We start from the raw sequence: 10,772 nt of genomic DNA, 5'->3' as shown, positions 1-10,772 counted from the left end.
TCGCTCAATCTAAAATTTGAGTTTTTAGTTGTCTACTACTAAGTTGAAACTTCGAAAAATCATAACTTCCTCATACGAAGTCAGATTTTGGCGTTCTTTTTATCGAATTTCTCGGTTTAATGAATACTACAAATTTCATTTAGATTACTAAGGCTAAAAAGTAGTTTATTAAAAACTCACTTTTTACGTCATTCGGCGCCATGCCGGTTTTGTCACGGATCTTCGGTTGGTCATAACTTCTTCGTTATAACTCGGATTTTGACGAGGTTTTCGCCTACAAGTTTCTAACGAGATTCTCTACAACATAAAATAATAAAATCTTACTTATTTAAAATTTTATATTTTTGCTAAATTTCACTATTTGGCTATTAATTGGAATCTCATAAGACTTCCAATATTTTATGAGTGATTCTAAACATAGTTTTACTTCATTTTTAGTAAAAAGTAGCTGTTAGAACTCAACACTCAATTTTATTCACTTTTAATAATAACAATACACAATTTCAGAACGTGTATGTTACAAATACCTCCTCCTTTTGAGGATTTCGTCCCCGAAATCATAACGATTAAAACAATTAGGGATACTTCACTCTTATTTCATTCTTATTTTTCCCAAGTATAATTTGGGCCTCGATGGTGCTTCCAGTTGACAATCACCAACTTCATTTGTTTATTACGTAAACTAGTCGTTCTTTCATTTACAATCTCTTCTATTCATCTCGGATAATAGAACCATTTCATCATATATGCTTAACCTTTACGCAGATAGCTCACATGAAACATTTCATGAATATCTGTCAAATCTTCAGGTAATTCCAAGCCGTATGCTTGCTTACCAACCGTTCTTTCTTCCAAATTAGTATAACGCCTTTTCATGAAATACTTTCAGTATTACTAAATCATCCACCCAGAATTCTACGGGTAGTCTCCTCTTTTCTGCATAGGGAATTTATCGATCCTGGGCCGCTTTCATTCTTTCTCTGAAAATTTATATCTTGTTAGTGATGTCTTGAATCATTTCAGATCCTCTAAAGATCTTCCATCTTACGTCACGCCAACATATTTGAGTATGACATTTATGCTCATACAGTACTTTATATACCTTCAGTATATTTTCTACTATTTGGATTACTCTCTTCTTTTGACCATTTGTCTGAGGATGATAAGTTGTACTAAGAGCAACTCGAGATCCTAATTCATGCTTCATTCTCACCCAAAAGTGAGGAGTGAAACGAGTATCACGGTCGGAAATAATTTATAGTGGCGCATCATGACTTGCCACAATTTTGTCTAAGTAACTTTCGTGTATTTCTCCAATGGAGTCGTTTTACGTGTGGCGATAATATATGCACTCTTCATCAGCCGGTCGATAATTATCCAAAGGTTATCATTCACAGTTTTCTTCTCCTCTTTCAAGGTATTAACTGTATAAGCCGGATAAGTAGAATATCCCTTCAACATAATTTACGAGTTTTTAAGAAAGAAATTTATTATTTTCACCGTATACATAAATAGAATCTTCCCTTCCGATAGGGATACATATCATCTCCTTCTAGAACAAGAGCTTTGCGTGGTTCTTTAATAACCATTCCATATCAAAGATAGGAATTAGGTTAGCAGGAAGATTATAGCTTTCAATTCCTATAACACTAACTCTATAGGCTTTATCAGCAAGTAACGATATATTTCCTACGTTATCTATATGAAATGATTGGACAACTGCGTCATAAGAAATTTGAAAAGAATATGCGATTTTATAAGGCACGAAAGAATCTGAGGCATTGAAATCAAATAAGATGTGAGTAGATCTAGAGTTTACGAGAAAATTACTAGTTACAACATTCAAGTTTTTAACTTACTTCCTTTGTGGTAATCTAAAATGTACGATATTGAGCTTTTAGTTTGCCAAACGATTGTCAAATTCTTCAAACTTCCTAATTACTGGCAGTGTTCAAATTTGTACCCGCTCTTCATTCTCTATTGAACATTCGATCCTAATCTTTGAGTTAAAACTCAATTCTCATTGCAGACTCCTGCTCCTTCTTAGTTTATAGACTAAACCCAAGATAAGGTCTTTAATTTTGCTATAACAGCAACTCAAATGGTTTTATTCTAATGATATTTGTATTTATAACACACAAGACACATAACGAACCAAACTCTTGTAATAGAATCAGATCGAATAAATCGAGCTGATAGAATAACGAACACAAAAAGAGTTTGATCAACACGTGGATGCTTAAGAATAGAAAGAATAGCATCACGTATCTCTAATTCATGCTTTCAGACCTACACATCTTTTAGCTTTTGGCACCTCCTCCTTTTTAGTTGGAGTACTCTTTGATTGTTGATCGAAAACTTGACTTCCCGCCATTTGACTAGTAAGAGTAGGGCAGATACATTTCTCGTGGCTAGTAGTACCACATAGCAAGTCACATCTCTGGCTAATGATTTCTCAATTCTTTAATGAATATTGTTATATTTCTATCGACTATCTTGACCATTTACTTCTTCAGTATTCCTACTGATGTTTTGTCACTATATAAGACATGGTTCTCTGAACCAATCAACTCCTTTCGCGGATTTATACTAATCGGACTCGATTCTTTATGACATTAAAATTTGAATGATAATTATCTTCTTAGTCATTACCGAAATGAAGGTAACGACACACATGAATAAAACGAAATCATTTACTAGCTTCTTGGTAACCTTGTGACTTTTCCTAATCCAAGTGTGATTCCTGTGCTTCCAGTAGTATAGGCCGAATAAATCGAGTTGATAGAATAACGAAAACAAAAAGAGTTTGATCAACACGTGGATGCTTAAGAATAGAAAGAATAGCATCACGTATCTCTAATTCATGCTTTCGGACCTACACATCTTTTAGCTTTTGGCACCTCCTCCTTTTTAGTTGGAGTACTCTTTGATTGTTGATCGACAACTTGACTTCCCACCATTTGACTAGTAAGAGTAGGGCGGATACATTTCTCGTGGTTAGTAATACCACATAGCAAGTCACATATCTGGCTAATGATTCTCAATTCTTTAATGAATATTGTTATATTTCTATCGACTATCTCGACCATTTACTTCTTCAGTATTCCTACTGATGTTTTGTCACTATATAAGACATGGTTCTCTGAACCAATCAATTCCTTTCGCAGATTTATACTAATCGGACTCGATTCTTTATGACATTAAAATTTGAATGATAATTATCTTCTTAGTCAATACCGAAACAAAGGTAACGACACACATGAATAAAACGAAATCATTTACTAGCTTCTTGGTAACCTTGTGACTTTTCCTAATCCAAGTGTGAGTCCTGTGCTTCCAGTAGTATAGGCCTCTACTACTATTCACACCTACTCATACTCGTCCCAAGTATTGTCTCGCAGTTCCCAAGTCACCATTCAAAAGTTTTCACAAAGCAACTTATCACATATGAACGTGTTCAAACAAATACGTACAATAGTTTCTCCTAGACTCAACTAGGGTTTTCAGGTTTCTATCAAACATATATTGGATTACCTATACTCGCCTTCTAGGATTCTTCTCATGCATATGCTTGATTTAATATATCCTAATACTTTTCCATAGGTCGATAGAAATTTTACTTCCATTTCTTCATACTAATTCTTTCTTGAGTAGTGTCTACTCTACAAGACACACTATTCCAAAATTTACTTTAGCAGCATGGAGATAAACGGTCTTCTACTACCTGCATCATCTTCTAACTCATGCAATCCATCATGCACTTTTGTTCATTTCATTATTCTTCCTTGACATCGTTATTCTTGTATCTGAGTAAGTCTAAGTATATTTCATAGGAGTCTATCTTAAGAAGTCTGCATCTTAGCTGCATCTCAGCAAGCTTTACTAGCTTCAACTTGGTTCTCTATCATTCCTAACTACAACATCTCTTCTCATACGATACTATGGGTGTATTTCTTCTTCAATTAAGCATTCTACCTTACTTAAACAAGTAAGTTGCTTAACCATTTACCACTAAATGACTCAATTCACCATCCCAATCTTGTATGTTAAAGTCGGCTTAACACACAATGGAACTTTATATCACAAAGTCTTGGCCTATTGAGTCTGAAAACTTCATTAGCCTTTCTTTTGATCTTCATTTAATTCTTCTAATCTTGTACCACATCAATTGAGATACTATCGAAGAATTGATCGCCATCTTTGGTTCTTTCGACTTTCTAAACAATCACTGCTTCAATCTGAACAGCGGTAGAACAACTTCATGGATTTGTACCAACACATTTATCTTGTCCAAATGTGTTTCAAACGCACATCTTTCTTCCAATGATGTTATTATATATCAAACATACTTTAAATGTATATTACCGCTCTATTGGTAATTATACACTTATTACGATAACCATTCATTTTATTATTTTACGATATCTCGCGATCGTTTATTTATAAACTTATTGATGTCAACTATCATAAGTCTCTTTATCACTCCGAAAAATTATATTATGAAAATTCTTAAAATTTTCTAAACCATGGTCGGCAACAGACCTTAAGCTTTCTCACACAATAGAATATAGGACATATCTCTTCTCTATATTCATTTATCATTTAGCACATAATAGAATATAAGGCATATCTCCTCTTAATATTCTAGTGCTTGCCTCCATTAGGTATTCAACCTAAAATATATCGTATCATCTTTACTTAATAATTCTTGTTTAAGTTTAGAAAATCTTAAAATTTCTGGTTCACTTAAACTAATTTTCTTAAAATTCTGAAGTAACTTAATATCTTAGAATACTAGAGTTTATCATTACCCAATCCCTCACTTAAATATTTCCTATGGTTTGTATCCATATACTTATTATGAATCAGCTTATATATTGAGCTTCCAACAGTTTAAGTCCAAATACAAATCCGTGATATTTAGTTCACTTAAACCATTGCTCTGATACCATGATTGAAAGACCCCAACTTTCGTATTTATGAAAGACTCAAACTTCCATATGATTTCAAAAGATTTCTTAAGTTACTTCCTCAAAACATGCTACATGCATACTTATAAAACAATATTTTATATTGATAAAGTGATTACAAAGGATTGGATACAAACCGACTATGTTTTATTACAATTTCATGTCTACCCAGGAATCTACTATTCAAATACATACATGAACATTAAAAATACAGAGAAATACTATTAACTATTCTAAATCTTTCAACAGTATAAAGCTATATTGGAATACTCATCACCTGCAATTGTTAAATATTGAGAGGAATAAGCGATAACGCTTAGTGAATTCAATAGATAGACACAATATAATCTTATGCCTTACATATACCAATATGATAGAAGCAGAAGGGAACAAGAAGACATATGTGAAATCATGTGACAAGCGTTCATATCAATCAAAGACTTTATTCAAAGATATACTTTTCAATTAGACATAACGATTTCAATACTTGATATGCATCAATAAAGCTTTGGCCAAATTGGCACATAAGACATATAATTTCTGATTAACATTTTTGTAGATTTCAGGCTTATAGCCCTGTCTAACCATTTGCCAATACCACATAATAGAGTTCATTCTCTTACGGAGTCATACTCTACATGGTCAGAGGCTACATATCATTCCTATCAAACCTTATGCCAATGCAATAGAATAGAAGTCATTCTCTTACGACGACATGCTCTACATGGCCAGAGGCTACGTACCAGTACCAATGTGAATCTAAGTCATTTCACTGATCACATGGTCAAAGGTATTATAATTGCTATAAACATAGCGAATAAAGTAACACGGGAGAATAACTCAGAATAATAACACTGAGAAGCACATAGCACATATAACACATAACATACAGTTGTTCCTATATATTGAACTCACATTAAGTTAACCGGGGGTTAAAATAGTAATTTGGACAGCATTTCGGCTTTAAATATGTCTTTCTATGTTAAAAACCGGGAGCTTAATTGAAAACCGGGCTCTGCGAAGGTAGGGCTTCAAAACCGAAAAAATAAAATTTTCGGGCTTCTCGGGGGTCTTGGGACGTGTTTTGGGTGCTAAAAATGATACCGGGGCTTCGGGAAAAGTCAAAATAAAGAAAATATGGAAAAAGGGGCCAAAAATGGCAATTTTTAAAAATTACCCAGGAGATCTTGCAGTCCTCCCTTTTATAGGGCCGAGATGCGAGGCCGGATCAGAAGGGCGCGTCAGCAACAGCAACTAGGTGGCAACGAGGGAGGAAGACACGCGGCTTAAGCGAAGCTCGGACACGCGAAGGGGGCAGCTGGCGCTTCGGAATCCGGACCAAACACGCGTCGGACTTCGGACTTGCCATGATTTGAATGACTCAGCGAGATCGAACACCTGTACGATAGGCGGCATTGCGAGGCGAGGCCATGTCTCCGGTGACACACCTGCTTCGTGCGAGGTGACGTGGCCGGTTACTATTCATGCGAGATTTCTCGATTTTTGAGCCCTGAACTTCTAAAATCCATAACTTTCGCATACGAGCTCCGTTTTTGACGTTCTTTAGATGAACGCATAGCTAAAATTACGCTCTACAACTTTCGTTTAGACTTCATTGGCTAATTTTGACTTTATTTTTAATATTATTATTTTTAACAGACCGGGATAGGAAAATCCGTTAAAAATTCATAACTTCTTCATCCGACATCCGTTTTCGTCAGACATTTTACCGTTGTACTACATATGACGAGACCTTCGATTCTTGTTTAGGATGTATCGGTAAAATATTGCTCGATCTAAAATTCGAGTTTTTAGCTGTCTACTGCTAAGTTGAAACTTCGAAAAAATCATAACTTTCCCATACGAAGTCAGATTTTGGCGTTCTTTTTATCGAATTTCTCGGTTTAACGAATACTAAAACTTTCATTTAGATTACTAAGGCTAAAAAGTAGTTTATTAAAAACTCATTTTTTACGTCATTCGGCGTCGTGCCGGTTTTGTCGCGGATCTTCGGTTGGTCATAACTTCTTCGTTATAACTCGGATTTTGACGAGGTTTCCGCCTACAAGTTTCTAATGAGATTCTCTACAACATCAAATAATAAAATTTTACTTATTTAAAATTTTATATTTTTGCTAAATTTCACTATTTGGCTATTAATTGGAATCTCATAAGACTTCCAATATTTTATGAGTGATTCTAAATATAGTTTTACTTCATTTCTAGTAAAAACTAGCTGTTAGAACTCAACACTCAATTTTATTCACTTTTAATAATAACAATACACAATTTCAGAACGTGTATGTTACAAATATGCTGAACAATAAGTATGACTATGTTCCATGTGATTGTTCGGATGATATCTAGGACAGAGGATTAAATGATCCCTTATCTAAAGGACAAAATTTTGGTCAGAGTTGACAGCAACGTATAAGAGCTACGATTGCTAAGCCGGATTCTGAAGTCATATGTGAGATATATTTACTAGACTTATCCAAGTGGGAGACTGTTGGATTAGTGTCTAAGCGTGTAACTATATTTGGTATGTACTTGACCCGGTTATGCATGGTCCTTTTGGGTTGTCTTCACCGAAGCAACTTGACAGGGTAATTTGATGAGAGAGAGAGAGAGAGAGGATAATATGATTTATTAATATATTATAAGAATAATATATTAAAGGAGAAATCATATTTATTTAGTTAGTATTAGTCATAAATTAATTAGGAATTAATTTGGTGACTAAAAGAGATTAATTAAATAAAGGGGCATAAACTATCAAATGTATGATAGTTGAGTTTTGGGCTGGGAAACCAAATGGACTAAAGAGGAACTAAATTATGATGAAGGATCATCATATTTTCGTCCAAGGCCTTATTCCAGAAGGTTCCTTGGGCTGCTTGGTGACTAAGCTATCCATTAGGGTTTAGACTGAAACCCTAGCAACCCTATAGTATAAATAAGACCCCTAGCCTTCAATTTTTGGCCACTTGCTTCCCAAGAGAAACCCTAGGCTGAAATTAAGTATCCTCTCTTCTCTCTGAAAGTTGCCTTCTTGCTTGTGGTGTTTGTAAGCAATTAGAGGAGTTACACTTGTGACTCTAAGCTCAAGAACAAGAAGATTGAAAGGATTTCAAGCCAATTGAAAGAGGTAATCACTTAGATCTGTTCTTATAGTGTTAATTTCGAATTATATATGCTAGATTAGGGTTTGCAAGTCTTGGATTCAATGCATGTACAATAAAGAAACCTAGATCCAAACTTTAGGGTTTGTATGAGCACATAAGATTGTTCTTTTGCATAAAACTCATCAATTACGACACAACTTGTTGCTCGTTTACCTATCACGTGTATATAAAATTTTCTTCTATTTTTATATTAAAATCTTTTTGTGTTAAAAAAATTTAACTATCATTATTGTTATTGTTTAAAGAACAATGAATTTAGTTTATTCCCATTTAAAAAAATAATAATAAAATAAAATTTATTGATGTTCATCATATTGCTATATTTTAAACGTCAATAAATTTATTTTAGTATTTTTTTTTTTGTTTAAATCAAAGAAAACCACATTCATTGACATATAAACTACAACAATATGGTCTTTAAAAGAAAAAAAAAAACTACAACAACATAAATTATAAGGCTAATCCCAAAAAAATACAATATATTTTGTGTTTTGTAACACCTGGAAGCTTGCTTTCCAGGTATCAGGTATTAATTTTATACATTCATTTTCTAGAATTTGGGCTGCCCACAACGTGGTAGTGAGATTAACCCGAAATTAGAATGATGGAATCCTATCCTATCATAAGGATATAGAGATAAATCGGACAACCGGCAAACTACATTCCGTTTTATAATGGAATCATATTTTAGATGATTAATTCCTAACTATATCATAGTTTTAAAGTCAAACATATAATAATAAAATATCACGTTAATATAAAGACAAACATATAATAATAATATATTCAAAAAACTTCTGATCATTATGAATGGTGTAGCAAGGTCATCGTATCATGATCACAAAGATGGACTTTTCTAAACCAAAATCTAATATAAATTACAATTGTTTCCATCCTACATTCCATCAAATAGACAAATAGTCATTTCTTGAGAAAGAAAGAGAGAGAAAACAACCATGAAGAGCTTCAGCATAGTTGCATGCCTTCTTGTAGCGCTGGTCTCATTTCCACCTGTGATTCATGGACAAACTTGTCCGCCAAGTGGTAGCATAACGGGAAGAGAACCTCCTCCTGGAGAATGCAACACACAAAACGACTCTGATTGTTGTGTCGAAGACCAGGTCTATACCACCTACACATGTTCACCAGCTAGCAGACAGGCAACACTAACTTTGAACAGTTTCGAAGAGGGAGGTGATGGAGGTAGCGAATCAGCATGTGACAACCAATACCATTCTGACGACACACCAATTGTGGCATTATCAACAGGATGGTTCAATGAAAATGATAGGTGTAAGAAGTTCATCACTATCAATGGAGTGTAGAAGCCATGGTTGTAGATGAGTGCGATTCTGCAATGGGTTGTGATGAAGAGCATGCCTATCAGCCACCATGCCGTAATAACATTGTTGATGCCTCTAAAGCTGTTTGGGAAGCATTGGGCGTATCAGAAGACAATTGGGGAGAGTTAGATATCTCCTGGTCAGATGCTTAATCATCCCATACTATATAATTCCAGCAAATTCAGTCTTATATATATGAATGTCTTCCTATGTGTTTGAGTGTATGATAAGCTGTGGAAATAAAAAGTTAGTATTAAACTTGTATTTTATATCTCGTTTTAAGTGTCACATCTCGATAATCAGATTACATGGTGTTTGATTAGGGTTTAGGCTAAATTTTAGGGTTTAGATTATATCTCTTATTTATTTTTATTTATATGAAGTTTAACCTTACTATTTATTATTAATCAAGCAATTTATTATCGTATATAGTATCAGAAATTTAGGTTGAAATCCTACTGCTGACCACAACCCGCTACCGCCACCCTCCACCTCTGACAGCATTATCTCATAGTCGTTGAAGGTGCCTTCATTATGCATCATATTGCCTTCGTTTTTTTTTTTTCTGATTATTCTAAATAATAAAATAGTCGCCGATACCGAACTAGAACTTTTAGCTCGGCTTCTTCCACCGGCTCATTTGCTTATGTCTCCTCGTCGGATGGCTCATGCCTTTATGCTTTCTATCTTCTCCTCAACTTGCCTCTTATTTAGATATATTTTTCGGGTCAATCGGAATAGGCTCCGTCCAGCACAGCTGGAGCTCTCTTTCTGATTCCATCTCAAAGACATGCATATATGTCAAGGCCATCTCTAAGGGTGCACCGAGTGGTTCGCTCCCAACTCATTCAACACATTGTCACATCAGTTTTTCTTTATTTTATCTCTTCCATCTTTCTTAATCTACAATACATAGAAACTCTATCTTTTTTAAACCACTTAACCCATTTGTTACATTATTTTTTTATTTTAATAAATTAAAAAAATATAAATTACAAAAAGAGTTTATACAAATCTGATCCACTTGGCTAAATATTCTTTTATACAAAGTTCAAACGACTCACGTTATTAAATGAAAAAAAACAAATAATAACCGATAAACGCTAATACAAAAGTTAAAGTTGCAGGTGGAGAATAAATTCTCCTTTATTTCTCTTTCTCTCCGTACATGTTTCCCTTGCATTGAATTGTCAATATTGAATTTAGTCAAAAAGTCATTCACTGGTTGTTGAAGCCGATTTAATATAATAAACACTTGAACATGCTGAACCCTG

At 34.2% G+C, this 10,772-nt stretch overlaps 1 pseudogene; it reads left to right on the top strand.

The window, feature by feature from the left end:
* The first annotated feature begins 9,041 nt into the window (after positions 1-9,041).
* On the top strand, positions 9,042-9,773 carry LOC145099828 (kiwellin-1 pseudogene; annotated as a pseudogene).
* The last annotated feature ends 999 nt before the right edge of the window (positions 9,774-10,772 follow it).

The sequence above is a fragment of the Lactuca serriola genome, chromosome 1 (assembly GCF_051521515.1).
Source record: "Lactuca serriola cultivar US96UC23 chromosome 1, Lser_US96UC23_V15, whole genome shotgun sequence".
NCBI classification, from domain to species: domain Eukaryota; kingdom Viridiplantae; phylum Streptophyta; class Magnoliopsida; order Asterales; family Asteraceae; genus Lactuca; species Lactuca serriola.
The sequence above is the reverse complement of the archived record's forward strand: the minus strand, read 5'-3'. Positions and strand labels throughout refer to the sequence as shown.